We start from the raw sequence: 12,479 nt of genomic DNA, 5'->3' as shown, positions 1-12,479 counted from the left end.
AACCGTCTTTTTGTTTCCTGAGACTGTCTTCACTCCTGACCAATATCTTTCATTCCTAGGTTCATAATCCAAAGCTGCATTCCACTCTCTCACCCCAGGATGGATGAGAACTAGAGCAATATGTTTGCGTAGTGATGAAATTTGGACAAGACAGGAGCTTACGGGGCATCTCCGTGGGGACGTATTACAATCAACTGATCGTTAACGTGTCTAAAACGGAACTCAATGCATTTCCTCCAGAATCTCCCACCAGTAACTTGGTGAAGCTGGCAACTGTTTTTGCAGAGTCCCTTTCCCTGTGCAGTTCCAGGTTAGAGTGGGCCAAGAAAGGAATTTGGAGGCACCACTTGTGAACGCCATCATAGTTCAATGAGATGACCTGTGCAAGCAGAGGTGCCCGACAGGTTCCAGCTTGTCCTTGCTCTTACTCCAGCTCTTCCTCTGGACTGTAGGCCTTGTTGGCCAACAGCAGCCCCAGATCCACCAGCATCTGACTGCCTTTAGATCTCCAAAGGCAAATGCTTCTTCAAGACTTCTCCATCAGTCTCCTCTTTGAGGTCCTACTTCAGTGGCTGGACATTTTTAGCTTCTCAGCTTGCCTGGTTAGGGATTTAACGCCCCTTCCCAGATGTTCAGTTGCTTCCACAGACTGTGCAAGGTCTAATTTCAGCAATGATTTTCTTATTCCATGAGTCCTAGGGTTCAGCTTTTACTGATTGAACCCTAGATGCTATAGATACCTCTGCCATTACCACCACCAGCACCCTGTTCTCTCTTTCTGGATGGATGGATGCAATCAATCACCAAGATCTGTCAGACCTCTCTCTTCAATATATCCCTCTACTCATCCACTTGTTTCCTTTCCCACTGTTCTAGGATACAAAAATATTTTGCCGGGATTACTTCACTGGCCTCTTAGGTGCTCTACCCACGTCCAGTCTGGTTGCTTCTCAATGTATTCTCCTCAGAGCAGGCGATCCAACTGTCTAAGGCTTGTTACTGGCTTGTCCTGATTCCTGGGATAAACTTAATGTGTTTGACAATGCTCTCCTTCCTTCCTTTGACCTCTGCTAATTTATCTAGCTTCCCTCTCATCATTGCCTCATCCCATGCCAATATGGGGTAGCGCCATTAAATCCTCGCCAGTTTGGTAGGACAGGGCATTTGATTGTTTTAATCTGAATTTCTTATTATTCAACTACTTTTTAAAAAAATATTTTAATTAAAAAATTTTTTTTTATTTTTGAGGGAGAGAGAGAGAGAGAAGCAGGGGAGGGGCAGAGGATCTCAGGCGGACTCTGTGGTGACAGCAGAGAGCTTGATGCGGGGCTCAAACTCATGAACCACAAGATCATGATCTGAGCCAAAGTTAGATGCTTAACCTACTGAGCCACCCAGGTGCCCCTATTCAATTACTTTTTTAATTCATACCATGCATGCCAGTCCTACGTGTTCATTTCCATCAGTTGTATCATCCCCCCACCACCACAAGTGTGGAAAGGAGTGAGGTGTGTTTCTTAAGCAAGTAGCGAGTCTCCTATAGGCTCTTGCTCCCTGGGGTAGGGTCAGGCACCTTGCAGGGTGGCTGCAGTATTCCCATCTCACCTCCACATCAGGTCAGGCGGGGATTAGGGTACTTGAACAAGTTAGCTGGTGACTTAATGTGAACTTCTTTCCAGAGAGGCTAAGATAGAGAAAACATTGTCCTAAAATACTTCCCAAGGAAGAAGATGGGTGTATTTCTACGTAGGTTCTCAGCAGCTTGTTTTCTTCCAAAATCTATTTGTGGTCTGTTAATTTTATCTATTAAGTGATTATTTCATTTATGTTATTTTATTAACTTAAATATAAACATGTTGTATTTATATTTATTGATAGATTGGATACCCAATTAATGCATTCTCCTTTTTAATATATTCAAACCATACAGAAGTATATAGAGGAAAAGCAGAGGTCTACTTTTCTAAAGGTAACCATTGCCAAAAATCAGGTGTATGTTGTTCCAGACAGTTTCTATGTGTTTACATATATACATATAAATATAGACACAACCTATTTTCTTAATGTCTAGTCACTTATTTTGAGAAAGAGAGAGAGAGAGTGTGTGAGCAGGGCAGGGGCAGAGAGAGGGAGAGAGAGAATCCCAAGCAGCCTTCGCAAACTGTGAGATCATGACCTGAGCCAGGATCAAGGGTCTGATGCTTAACTGACTGAGCTACCAAGGCACCCCACAACCTATTTTTTTAAGTAAACTCTACCCCCAGTGTGGGGTGGACACAACCTATTTTTTTAAAAAATTTTAGGTCTATTTATTTACTTTTTTTTTTTTTAAACCAATTCTAAGTGGGACATGAACTAAGATTCTTTATTTGTTTATTTTTATTATTTTTTTTAATGTTTATTTCTTACTGAGAGACAGAAACAGCACATGAGCAGAGGAGGGGCAGAGAGAGAGGGAGACACAGAATCCAAAGCAGGTTCCAGGCTCCAAGGGGTCAGCAGAGAGCCCGACATGGGGCTTGAACTCACAAACTGAGATCATGACCTGAGCTGAAGTCAGATGCTCAACTGACTGAGCCACCCAGGCGCCCCTCTATTTATTTACTTTTGAGGGGCGCCTGGGTGGCTCAGTCGGTTAAGCGTCCGACTTCAGCTCAGGTCACGATCTCGCGGTCCGTGAGTTCGAGCCCCACGTCAGGCTCTGGGCTGATGGCTCAGAGCCTGGAGCCTGCTTCCGATTCTGTGTCTCCCTCTCTCTCTGCCCCTCCCCCATTCATGCTCTGTCTCTCTCTGTCTCAAAAATAAATAAAGGTTAAAAAAAACATTAAAAAAAAAAAGAAACATTTATTTATTTACTTTTGAGAGAGAGAGAGACAGTGTGAACAGAAGAGGGACAAAGAGGGGGGGAGAGAGAGAGAGCACGAGAGAGAGAGAGAGAGAGGGAGAAAGAGAGAGAGAATCCCAAGCAGGCTCCACACTATCAGTGCAGAGCCTGATGTGGGGCCTGAACTCGTGGACTGTGAGATCATGACCTGAGCTGAAGCTGAGAGTCTGATGCTTAACAAAATGAGCCACGCAGGTGCCCCTACACAACCTATTTTTTAAGTTTAGCTTTAATTTACATATTATCAATGGCACAAATTCTAAATGTACAGCATGATGAATTTTTATATGGGAATACACTTGTAGGTTCCATTAAATCAAGTTTCCTGTATTTTTAGAAATAACTGAGTAACATAACCACAAAATTATTCTGTAAATGCTTTCTTTCACTACCTAGTATGGGATGGGGACTTTTCAAGTTGGTAGCTATCAACTTACCCTGTTTGTTTTATGATTTCCTTTTTCTTTTTCTTTTTTTAAAGTGGGCTCCGTGCCCAGCATGGGACTTGAACTCATGACCCAGATATCAAGAGTCACATGCTCTACCAACTGAGCCAGTCAGGAGCCCCCACCAACTTGCCCTATTCTTTTTAACTGCTGTATTATGTTCTATGATAAATGTAAAAATGTAACATTATTTAACTATTACCTATAATAATGTAACTATTTTTGCTATAATGAGCAAACCTGCAATGAGTATGAGCACATTTACAGTCTTGCTGCACGTGTTGGTGCTTGTTGAATGTTCAAACCACAGAAAGTCTGACTAGGTGATTATTCTTCATAGTATTGCTATTTTATTTTACATACACGCTTAAAATGTTACTTTATGCCTATTTATTATTTTATTTTATTTTTTATATGTGTGCTTATTCATTCTTTTAAAAATGAATGAGGCAGCATTGTTTATAGTGCTTAAAAATAGGTGATTAGTTTGCTAAATGACTTGTCAATACAGTGGCATACTATAAAGCTTATACAAACAAACTGATTTATTTAGAAAAAGTCCAGTGAATATCGTTTGATTAAAAGGAGACTACATAGCAGCATAAGTAGGGTGAGCTCATTTTTGTAAAATTGTACAGATGCATAAAGAAATAGCTAGAAAGATGTTTACCAAACTGATATTAGTGTTATCTTTGGAAGAGATTTTTACTTTTTTATTTTTGTCAATTTATATAGATTTTTATTTATTTTTATTTTTATTTTTTAGTGTTTATTTTTTGAGAGAGAGAGAGCAGAGGAAGGGCACAGAGAGAGGGAGACCAGAACCCAAAGCAGGCTCCAGGCTCTGAGCTGTCAGCACAGAGCCCAATGCGGGACTCGAACCCACAAGCCATGAGATCATGACCTGAGCCAAAGTTGGCCACTTAATCGACTTAGCCACTCAGGCACCCCATGATTTTATATAAATTTTTAAATGAACATATATCATTTTCCCTAAATAATTATGGTACTTTCAAATAAATAAATCTTCCCTTTTTATATTTTTACGTAAAAACTTCATACATTTTTATTAAAAAAATAAATCATACTTAAACAATAAACAAACAAACAAGTAAATAAATTTGGGGCTCCTGGCTGACTTAGTTGGTAGAATATATGACTCTTGATCTCAAGGTTGTGAGTTGAAGCCCCACATTGGGTGTAGAGATAACTTAAAAATAAAATCTTTTAAAAAATGTATTTAAAAGAAAAGCAATTATAAAGCTTGAACTTGCTTCTTATTACAGTGTAAAATGTAAGCTAGTAAGTGGATTCTCAAGTCAAAGTGTTCTTTTCTTCCTTCCTTGATCCATCAACCAAAGAGAGACTCCCTGGACAGCATGAATGCTTCCAGTATGGGTCAGAAAACAAGTTGGTTGTATGTTTTATATTCTCGTATTATAGATCTACTGTTCTATACTTGGCTTTTTCACTTAGCAGTAATATTGTTGACCCTGTTCCATATCAGTTCATATAGATCTACCTTATTCTTTTTTAATAGCTACATAATATTCTATTCTATGATTGTACAAAAAGGGATTTAATGTTTTCTGTATTGATGAACACTGAGTCTGGTAATAACACTTGCCTTTGCAAACAATGCTGCACCAAAAAAATCCTGGACATATACTCGTTTGGTAAATTCCAGGTAGTAGCATTCCTCTATTAGTGACTAAGTACATTTTGAATTTTCCAAATTTATGTAACAACCCTTTATTGAAGATATACTATGTGTCAGGCACTATTTTTAGCCTGGGGATACCATATGAGGAAAACAAATTTCTTCCTACAAGGAACGTATATTCCAAATATTGCCAAATAGCCATCTACACATTTTATACCAATTTGTACCATTTTTCTGAGTTTTATTTCCTCTATTCTGATTAAGAATGGGCACAAAAGAGAAAAATTGGAGTTTTTTTTAATGTGTATTTATTTGTTTGTTTGTTTGTTTGTTTGTTTGTTTTTAGAGAGATAGAGACAGCACAAGCAGGGGAAAGGCAGAGAGAGAGGGAGACTGAGAATCCCAAACAGGTCCTGCACTGTCAGCACAGAGCCAGACACAGGGCTTGAACTCATGAACAACAAGATCATGAGCTGAGCTGAAATCAAGAGTCTGTGGCTTAACCGATGAGCCACCCAAGCGCCCCCCAAAATGGGACCTTACTAATATTTCTTTTCATTTTAAATTAAGAGAAAGGTTGATGTTTTTATACATATTTGTAGGGCCCTAAACTTTTTCTTTGAAACTAATGATTCAGATACTTTCTCCCCTCTTGCATTATTAATATTTTTCTCACTGACTGATTAAAAATCAATCTTCTGTAATAGTAAACTTTTAATATATACATTACTTTTCTATGTGGTTTAAATTTTTCTTAATAAACATGCATAATTTTTCTGAAAACAACAAAACTACTTTTAAACACATAAATAGCCAACACAGGATAGAACAAAGCTGGAGAACTGACCCTACCCAACATCAAGACTTACTCTAAAGCTACACTAATCAAGGCCGCGTGGTATTGGTGAAAGAATAGACAAAGAGATCAACGGAACAGAATGGGGAGCCCAGAAATAAACCTGCACAAAATAGCCAACTGATCTTTAATGAAGGAGCAAAGGCGATTCAATGGAGAAAGGGTAATCTTTTCAACAAATGGTGCTGGAACATCTGGACATCCTCAAACACAAAACTAAACAAAAAAAATTGAGACACAGATCTAACACTTTACACGAAATTAACTCAAAGTGGTTCAGACACCTCAATTTAAAGCAGAAAGGTATAAAATCCCAAAAAATAACATAGGAGAAAATCTAGTAACGTTGGGTTTGGCGATGACTTTTTAGATATGAAAACCTCAATCCATGCAAGAAAAATTGATAAGTTGAACGTCACTGAAATTAACAAGTGATCTGCAAAATACACTACCAGAATGGGAAGACAAACCACAATTTGGGAGAAAATACTTGTAAAACACATATTTGACAAATGACTGGTATTCAAAATATGCAAAGAACTCTCGAAACTCCACAATAAAAAAATGAAACAACTGGATTTAAAAATGGGCATAAGATCTGAACGGATCCTTCACCAAAGAAAATACACAAATGGCAAATAAGCATAGGAAATGGTGTTTAATACCTGTGTGTCATTAGAGAATTACAAATGGAAACAATGAGCTGTCAGTACACACCTATTAGAATGGCTGAAATCCAAACACTGATAGACCTCTCTTCTATCAAAGAGAGAGAGGGAGAGCGAGAGGGAGAGCAAGCGAGAGAGGGGAGATGGTGTAGAGTAGCAGGAACTCTCATTTCTTGCTGGTGGGAATTTAAAACAGTACAGTCACTTTGGAAGACAGTTTTGCAGTTTCTTATAAAACTAAAAATATATTTACTGTACGATCTAGCAGTTACACTCCTAGGTATTTACTCAAATGAGTTGAAACTTTACATACACAAAAACAAACAAAAAAAAAACCTGCACATGAATGCTTCCAGCAGCCTTCATAATTGCCAAAACTTGAAAGCCACCAAGATGTCCTTCAGTGGTGAATGGATAAATAAACTGTGGTACATCCATGCAGTGGAATAGTATTCAGTGATGGAGAGAAATGATCTATCAGGCAAAGAAAAGACCTAGACAAATCCCCAGAGCATATGACTAAGTGGAAGAAGCAGATGTGAAAAGGCTACCTATCCTATGACTCTAGCTACATGACATTCTAGAAAAGGCAAAATGATGGAGATAATAAAAGGATCAAGGAGCTGGGAGGAGAGAGGGATGAATGGATGGAGCACAAGAGATTTTTAGAGCAGTAAAACTATTCCGAGTGATATTGTAATGGTGGATACAAGTTATTATACATTTGTCAAAACTTATAGAGCGTACAATGCAAAGAATGAATTTTAATGTAAACAATGGGTTTCGTTCATAATAATGCATCAATATTGGCTCACCAATTATAACAGATGTATCACCCTAATGCAAGATGTTAACAATATGGAGGGAAGGGAGTGAGGTGCATATGGGAAATCTACTTTCTGCTCAGGTTTTCTGTAATCCCCCAAATGCTCAAATATAAGTTTACTAATAAAATAATATGTGGGTGGAAGTAAAAACACTCTAGCAAAATGTCTTTCTGCAAATGTAGCCCATAATTTTATTTTCCAAACTCATGTCTAAAACAGACAAACAGTAGAGGTTATGGGAAAATAGAAGATAGATTATGTTGGGAAGTCTGACCACACGGGAGGAGAATCCCTTTATTATAAGACGGCTGTAGCGATTATTCATTTTATCTACTGAACACCTACAGGAATAGGCACTAGATCTGCATAAAGGCCAACGGCAGGTGTCTGTGCTTAAGGAGTTCAGTGTAATGAGGGTAGACACACAGATGCAGTAATGGATAACAGCAACGTCAGTGAGGGAACTATTTCTGTTCTTTTTTTTAAGTTTATTTTTGAGAGAGAGGGGAGGAAGGGTGAGTGGGGGAGGGACAGAGAGACAGGGAGAGAGAGAGAACAGGAGAGGATCAGAGAAAGAGGGAGAGAGAGAAACCCAAGCAGGCTCCGCACTGTCGGTGTGCAGCCTGACACGGAGTTCAAACTCATGAACTGTGAGAACATGAGCTGAGCTGAAATCAAGACCCAGATGTTTACCCAGCTGAGCCACCCAGGCACCCCAGCGCAGGGACTATTTCTAAGTATTTCATCCACATTTTCTTACATCCATACAATGCTGCAGACACTATTAACCTATTTTACAAACAAAAACCCCAAGCTCTGGAAGGTGAGTTAACTTGCTTGAGGTAAGTGACAGAGTTGACAATCAAGTTCAAGAGTGTTGACCAGCAAAATGGGTGATGTTTCTATCATGCCAGGGGCAGAGGTAAAGTCAGTTCATTTTGGAAGAAGGAGACATTCAGTGATTCACGTTGCTTAAGGAGTTGGATTCCGGTTTGAAACTTCTGAAGTTCAAATACATTCACAAGTCTTTTGTCTCATATTCACTCTTCCTTTCTTGCCTTCTTCCCACCGGAGTGAATTCTTTGGTTTGTCATTCTCCCAACTGAAGGTCAAACGATTCCATGTGGCTCAACAGAAAGATGGCCAGACTAGAAAATACTGAAAGCCAAGCTCTCTAGGGGCCTGCCCTTGTTCGGCTTAACCCTGTCAAATTCGTTTCCTAGATGTTCCACAACCATTATTGTAAAAGTTGAGGCAGCAGGCACCAGCCTGTGTGGAAGAGAGCTATATTTACTGGTCCTTGAGGAGCTGTCTCTTTGGATATCACAGACATTCTGGGACAGCTTGTTACAGTTGAGGGCTTCTGGGCCTGTGGCAGAGAAAATGGAGTGGGTGGTTTGCTGAAGTTTTTATAAATACCCCAGTATTTATTTAATGGTAGAAACACACAGAGAGAACACACAGAGCATTAGAGGAGAGAACACAGCTTAGCTCCATTCATCCTCTGGGCCCCGGACCAAGCACTTCCAGTCTGTTCTGAGGATTTGCTTCTAGAGCCAGCTGCAGCCCTGTATCTGGGGAAGTCACCTGCCTGACTGCTGCAGAAGGAAGGAAGGAAGGAAGGAACGGGGAACAATGAAGCCCTTGTTAAAAGCCAAGTTTTTTGTTGCTGTTTGGTTTTGGTTTTTAAGTTTATTTTCCAATCATGTCACTCCTCTGCTTAAAATCTTTTAGTAGCTGGTCACTGCTTCTAGGATAAAGGTCAAAAGCCCTGATACGGCAGATGAGGCTCTTTAGAGCCTGATTTTCAGCCTCACCTCTCGCTCTCCACTTTCCTTTTCTTTAAAGTTCCTCAAACGTGTCCATGCTCTGCCCACCTCAGGCCTGTACATGCTATTCCCTCAAGCTGGAATGCTTTTCCCTCTGCTGGCACTAATTTAGCTCATTCTTCATTTCTCAGCTGAAACATCACTTCTACAAGCTGAACTTGAGAATGATCAGAAAGGTGTTTCCAGGGGCGCCTGGGTGGCGCAGTCGGCTAAGCATCCGACTTCAGCCAGGTCACGATCTCGCGGTCCGTGAGTTCGAGCCCCGCGTCGGGCTCTGGGCTGATGGTTCAGAGCCTGGAGCCTGTTTCTGATTCTGTGTCTCCCTCTCTCTCTGCCCCTCCCCCGTTCATGCTCTGTCTCTCTCTGTCCCAAAAATAAATAAACGTTGAAAAAAAAAATTAAAAAAAAAAAAAGGTGTTTCCAGAGACCTCGCATGAATCCTCCTCCTTGCAAACACCTTCCCAACTCCTTATGCTTTTCCTTTCTTCAAGTTTCTAACGATGTCTCTGTGTGATCATTTAATTCATGTCTGTCTCTCCATTTCTGTCTTGCTTACCATTTTAGCCCCAGAGCCAAAGCATAGACGTTTAGTAGATAGGTCTGCCATGCAACAAGAGTTCCATAAATATTTGTTAAAGAAATGAACAAATGAAATAAGTATTTGAGCACTTAAATATTCAGTTTTTGATAAAGGGAGTAAAAAAAGATCCTGGATATTTTCTCTCTTTCTTAGTTGTGCCTTAGTCTATAGATACATTCCACAGAAGCTGGCCAAGAGTAGGACCAAGAGAAAGGAGAATATAATATCAGAAGCTCTTAGACTCTGCTGCTGGGAACCTGGTCACCAAACAGTCTGACCCTGTGCTGGCCAATATGGTAGCCACTAGCCATGTGTGCTGTTTAACTTTTTTTTTTTTTTAATTTATGTATTTATTTTGAGAAAGAGCACAGAAGTGAGGGAGGGGTGGAGAGAGAGGGAGAGAGAGAATCCCAAGTAGGCCCTGTGCTATTAGAGCAGGTTTGTGGGGCTCGATCCCACAAACCATGAGATCATGACCTGAGCCAAAATCAAAAGTCAGACACTTACCTGACTGAGCCACCCAGGCCCACCCATGGTGCTGTTTAAATTTAAACTAGTTAAGGGGCACCTGGCTGGCTCAGTCAGTAGAACATGGGATGCCTAATCTTGGGGTCAATGTTCAAGCCCCACATTGGGTGTCGAGCCTACTTAAGATAAAAGAAATAAACTAGTTAAAATGAAATAAAATTAAAATTTCATCAGTTAATCAAGTGAAAACTTCATCAGTCTCACCAGCCATGTTTCATATGTCGACAGTCACACATGGTCAATAGCTACCATATTGGACTGTGCGGGGGTAGCACATTTTCATTACCACAGAAAGTTCTACTGAATAGTGCTGCTCTAGAATGAAAAATACCTCTTGTGCACAGGACACAGGATTCTCAACAGGCTGACAGAAGAAAGCCTACTTTCCTTTCTGCTTTCAGATCAGGAGGTGGGGGACAAGGCCTGCAGCCATTACAGTTACTATGTCTATTACACGTAATTTCTAGGTGCTGCAGCGGAAGGTCCTTCATCTATAAGCAGGACTCCTAAGTGCTCCCCATGAGAGTTGTTATAAAGATAAAGTTAGTTATAACACTTGTTTAGGCCTTTAGTTCTCCATAAATGGCAGCCACACTTGTTACTGGCTGAAAGTTACCTGTTAAGAGCCGGAGAGACTCGGGTACAAATTATTTAGCTTCTCTGAGGCTCAAGTTCCTCATCCCTACAATGGAGATAATTAATAACTTGAACATCCTGGTGAGGATGAGAACATCCAGGTAAGGATAAGTAAAAAGCCCTTCACACAGCGCCTAAGATATAGTAAGTACCCCCAAACGGTTAGCTATTCTTATTTTATTATTCAATGCTACAAATTTTAGTTTCTCGAATTGCCTTAGAAATTGGATTCCAGCTGTTAAAATCATCCCAGGTGTGTGTCTGAAGATATGCTGATGTGGCCAGTAGTGTGAACTTTCTGAAACTTCCATTTGGTTTTGCCAAGGGCTGGCAGCCTAACCTGTAAGTCAAACTGCTGGCAAGAGGGGCGCCTGGGTGGCTCAGTCAGTTGAGCGTCCGACTTTGGCTTAGGTCATGATCTCGAGGTCCGTGAGTTCGAGCCCCACGTCGGGCTCTGGCTGACCGCTCGGAGCCTGGAGCCTGCTTCTGATTCTGTGTCTCCCCCTCTCTCTGCCCCTCCCCTGCTCACGCTCTGTCCCTGTGTCGAAAATAAACAAACATTAAAAAAATTTTTTTTTAAAAGAGCCAGTTAGGGGCGCCTGGGTGGCGCAGTCGGTTAAGCGTCCGACTTCAGCCAGGTCACGATCTCGCGGTCCGTGAGTTCGAGCCCCGCGTCGGGCTCTGGGCTGATGACTCAGAGCCTGGAGCCTGTTTCCGATTCTGTGTCTCCCTCTCTCTCTCTGCCCCTCCCCCGTTCATGCTCTGTCTCTCTCTGTCCCAAAAATAAATAAACGTTGAAAAAAAAATTTTTTTTTAAATAAAAAAAAAAATAAATAAAAGAGCCAGTTACATTCCCTTTAACCACACCCACATTTCTGAGATGTCCCCGACTTCTCGTTAGGCCAAGATATGCCTGACATAGGCTATATGTCAGAATTCTACTAAAAAGTATTGGCCATCGTAAATGATTGAATTTTATCTAATTTTTCTCTTTGGGCCACAGCTAGATTCCAATGTTGCCTGTCAATTCTGCTGTCTCTCAAATTCTAGACCTATTTCCATGAAGGAACTGAATTCCTAACAGGATATGTATGTTTGTATTTGGAGGATAGAGGGGGGAAAAAGAGAAAGCAAAATGATTTTTAATCTGATGTCAAGTTAAAAGCAAGAGAAGGAAGATGGGGTGGCAAGAGGGAACCCCTAATGTTTACTGAATACTCACCATTTGCCAGAAAAAGTTATTTTTATTTTTTATGGACTTTCTTTTTTTTCTTTGTCTTTTTTCATTTAATTTTTAATTCAAAGTAATACATGTACATAAGTCAAAATGTAATTGTATTTAAAGTGCACAAATTTGGGGGCGCCTGGGTGGCTCAGTTGGTTGAGCGGCCAACTTTGGCTCAGGTCATGATCTCACGGTTCGTGAGTTTGAACCCCGCATCAGGCTCGCTGCTGTTGGCTCAGACCCCCCTTCAGATCCTCTATCCCCCTCTTCTCTGCCCCTCCCCAGCCCCCCTCTCAAAAATAAGTAAACATTAAAAAAAATTAAAGTGTACAAATTT

Source organism: Lynx canadensis, chromosome C2 (assembly GCF_007474595.2).
Source record: "Lynx canadensis isolate LIC74 chromosome C2, mLynCan4.pri.v2, whole genome shotgun sequence".
Lineage (NCBI taxonomy): Eukaryota > Metazoa > Chordata > Mammalia > Carnivora > Felidae > Lynx > Lynx canadensis.
The sequence above is the reverse complement of the archived record's forward strand: the minus strand, read 5'-3'. Positions refer to the sequence as shown.